This window comes from Culex pipiens, chromosome 2, assembly GCF_016801865.2.
Source record: "Culex pipiens pallens isolate TS chromosome 2, TS_CPP_V2, whole genome shotgun sequence".
NCBI classification, from domain to species: domain Eukaryota; kingdom Metazoa; phylum Arthropoda; class Insecta; order Diptera; family Culicidae; genus Culex; species Culex pipiens.
This window is the reverse complement of record NC_068938.1, coordinates 161,016,360-161,020,933: the sequence shown is the minus strand read 5'-3', so window position 1 is coordinate 161,020,933 and position 4,574 is coordinate 161,016,360.

Genomic DNA, 4,574 nt, shown 5'->3' with positions numbered 1-4,574 from the left:
TTCGCAACCGTCTATTTCATGTGCCATTAGCGCAGAGGCCGGCAGTTTGACGATAAATCTCCAAACACGATGACCAGGCATACTGCCTATACAGCACCGCGGAGTGAACACACGCGGAAGCACTCTCTTGTGACATGATTGGAAACCCCTTAGTTCGCAGTATTTTGTCATCGCGCACAAGATCGCCAACGGGTGGTGCTGAAAGATTTCCGTTGTCCACGTGCGACGGTGGCGTCCAACCCACCTACACAAAACGGTAGGTGTATCTCGCCTTGGAACAGCGCGCACAGATGAGGTTAATTATTCTTGTTTCTTTTTTCGTGTTTCCACGTGGCCACTGGATGCTGGAAAGTGGGGCGACGGTCAAGATTATTTGCTGAAGGTAATTAGTCTATAAGATTAAGTTTTTCAAAATAATAAAACCAATTTAGATAAATTTCAAATACAACACCAACAAATTAAAAATTTCGAATTCCTAAAAAAATGTGTCAACCTTTCATCTACCATCTTGTCCACCATTCACAGGCCGGTGAACTTATTATCATCACAATTGGAAAGGTGATAAGGTGTGGCATATGGTGGCACGTTGTTCTGCTTATTTTTCTACCTTCTTTCATTAATGCCGGTTGATTTGTGACGGCTTCCGAGAGTTCGTTAAGGGCTTTGTTTGGCGGCTGTTACGTGGCTTGTGTGTAATATTCCTCGACTTCAGGTGGACTGGACTGAACTGGGATTGGCTAGTTGTGCGCTATTGAAGATTTCGTTAGTCTGGTTTGAACTATATTTTGAACATCTCTTACCATACCAAACATAAAAAAGTTAATCAATTTAGCTAAAACCACAATCCCATCAAACCACACAAAAAAGGGGTCCCCGAGTCTCATCAATTCCGAACAAATGAAATCATCACACTTGGAACAACGACCCGGGCTGCCTTTCGGTACACATCCCACAGTGCCATAAATTGAAGCATTTTCCGACTCATAAAAGTCTCCCGCAAACACAAATAAAGTTTTCCCCTCCCACCTCCCTGGATTCACTGGAAGAAATTTCCTCCGCAAAATGAACGCAAGAGGCCTCAACCAGCTGACTGAGGCTTGGTCTATACTGGAAGGCTATGAATTGATGCTGCTTTTTTGCTAAGTAATAGGCAGTGAACGAAGGGTACACTGTAGTTTGGAGTTGAAATACTTCGTTTTGCAAATCATAAGACTTAATAACTGTTTTTGTTATTGCCAAATATTTAAAAGTTGGTTTTCATTCAATTTCATTCTTAAAGCTTGATATTTTTTGCAAAAAAAAAAAACGTAAATCGATAAATTTTGATTATTTTTTCTGTAATGAGGCCAATACAATTTATGTATAAAATCTTCGTCGCCTCTTTAGAAAAAATAAAAACCAAACAAAAAAGAAACGAAAGAATATTTTTTATGTTGTTATTAAATATAATTTGGCTTCAAAAAGTCTTAAAATAATGAAAACATCAAAAAATTCAACGTCGAATAGTAGTTTTGTATATTTTTGCCGTACTATTGTAAATACCAAAAATATTGTTTTCAAAACATCTTATTGCGGATTTCAGAGATTTTTAGACAATCGTGCAATTTGTGGAAAGCTCTCCAACAAAGTGCACACCTCAAACTACAGCAGAAAAAAACTATTCAAGACAAACACACCATAGTTTGAAACTGTTCTAAAGTGGTCGAAAGCAACAAAGCTCAGTCGAGACACGCACCAATCTAGGCGAGAGGGGGGGGGGAGAAGGGGTAGGATTTCAAGTGTGCAAATATTTGGTGTGCAGATATTGTTTGCAAGGGTGGAGAATTTGGTGCAAAGTGTGCAATACTTGTCGGTAAATTGTGTTTATAATATTTATCATTTAATGATTTTTTTTCTATAGCATTAAAAATACATTCAAATTGATAGCAAAAAAAGAACTGAAATATAAAAGCAAAACAAAAGCGAAAAAAAGTTAAAATTCATTTAGAACAAAAATAGAATTCATGTTAAACAAAAGCGTTTTGATAGTATTTTTTTGGTTAAATTAATGTTTTGAAAAATACAATTAAATGTTTTGTCATAAAAAAAATTAAAGCAAGAAGAAACCGAACCTATTGATTAGTGAATTGAATAATATTATAATTAACTCTCTAACGCGTTTTTTTAGAATTTTTATTTTTTCCGTGTTTCGGAATTTTTGTTCTATGTAAAACTTAGCTTTTCTTGTTTTTTGTTTTTCTTGTTTCATTATTACAATTTTAGTTTGCATTTATCATGTCATTTACCACCTCCTATCATTATCTTTTGCCTTTCTAGTATTTTCTTTGTTTTTACAGTCAGTTTTTTTAAATTTTGCTGGTTTTTTTCACTTTTTCTTTTATAGAATAGTGAAGAAATGCTTAGAAGCATAGTTAAGGACATTACAAAAATTACTGCATACTTACTATAGAAAAGATTGGAAAAATCGTAGCCCTGAAAAAACATTTTTTTCTAAACATTGGCAAAGTTACATAAAACCTGTCAAACTTTCAACTTTGATATTTTCTAAAATAATAAAAGTTTTTTTTTCTATTGCTTTTTGAAGATCAAAAATTGGTTGATTTTTTTTCAAATTTTTAGATCGTAACCTGTCTATTAGGTTGTAGAGAATGAATTTAAAAAAATGAACGAAACAAAAGCATAATATTTGCACACAGTTTTAAAAAATATTTTTTAAATAAATTCACGAACAAAAAAATATAAAAACGAAGCAGTTTTTAAATTCTTATAACATATGACTTCGTTTAAACATATTTTAAATTATTTGATATTATGGTGACTTTTGACTTTTTATCAAGCATTAAAAAAAGGTTTAAGGAAAACAGCCATTTTTAACCATACCTTAGATTAAAATTTTTGATTGAAAAATTACATAATGAAAAAATATTCTGGAAAATGTGACAAATTTGAAAATATTGGATGGCTCTCTTTCTCTACAAATGAATAGAAGAAATTTACTTAAATATTTAGTTATTTTTAAGATCATTATTAAAATTTATATATTCTACGGAATGCGTAATTTATGGCAAATAAATTGAATGTTATTTTTTTCAGAGCAGTTTTTTATAATGAAGTTTTGCACAAAAAATGTTTCAAAAATATTATAAAATTTTAATTTTAAAATGGATATCGTTACATTTTTTTCATTTAATGATAACAAGGTTTTCATTGCAATCGACAAAAACAATTTAAAATTGAATGACATCGAATAAAAAATTGTTATGAAATTTTCTCATAACTGAACTGAACTCTGAAAATATAATAATTATATTTACTACACTTCCAGTTTTTCCTGTCCCGGACAGACGGTAATAACAAAATTCATGCCATTTCAATAACAAAATGCTGTTAAAATAACAGAAAATATTATGTAATCTTCTTGAAAAATCAATTTTTGCATAAGAGTTTAATAACAGCTTATGTTATCATAACAAAATTTGTTATTGGTCTGATATTGGTTGAAAGCCAAAACAACTTTGGAATAACATTTTATGTTATGGAATAATACCTCCAACTGTTATTGGAATAATCGGATTAGTTGTTAAAATAACAAAAAAATAATAACAAAGATTTGTTCGAAGAACAACCTAAAACGTCATTAGTCTGTTATTACAATAACAATCCAATAACGAAAACTCATAACGACGAATAACAAATCTTGTTATAAATAACATAAGATGTTATTGGCCTTTTATTATTATTAATATTAGTATTTTCAAATATCAAAAAATGTTATTCCAGAGTTATATCCGTCTGCTCGGGGTAGCTTTTTAACTTGTAGCCCGCCACTGCTTCAGAATAATCAGATCTGGCCCGCCGGTTCAAAAGGTTGGATATTTCTGGTCTAGGTTTTATGAATATATTGAAAATTGTTTTTGTGTAATTATTGTTTTTCTTTTGTCTTTTCAAGATTATGTTTTAATCTTAAATGTTCAGATATTTTCATAAGCTTGTTGATTCACTCGACTATTTTTTACATTCCCAAATGAGGTTGCTTTTACATTTTCTCAGCAAAAACTAATCTCCTGCCAATTTTCTTTTAAAAAATAAATAAATAAGAAAACAGGGTTTCAAAGCCACCCCACGCCACAGTCCGTACTCTCTATCGTCCTCGTAAGTCCTGTGTGTTGTACTGTACTGTGTGTTATATCGGTTGTAAAGTGGATCCTGGCACCCAGCTCCCAAAGTGCACTGACTGTTACTGGGCTATGTGACTGAACTTTCAATTGCGCCCTTCTTTTTCGGGCAAAGGATCCACCGAGGCTGCCATTATTAAGGAGCGAAGCTTCAAGCATTTGAAGCAACTAGCAGCTAGCTGAATCGTCAAGTGTTCATTTTAGGAATTCCGTAAAAGCATCAACCCTGGATGTTTGCGAGTTTTTTTTTATTTATTCTCACTGGAAACTTTATCACATTGATGGAAATATCGTGTTCGCTGCATGTTTTAAAGCACATACACGTCAAAACGATATGACGAGGGTGTACATATCGTTCAGAATAACCCTGCCATGAGTGGAGGAGCAAAAAAAAAATGA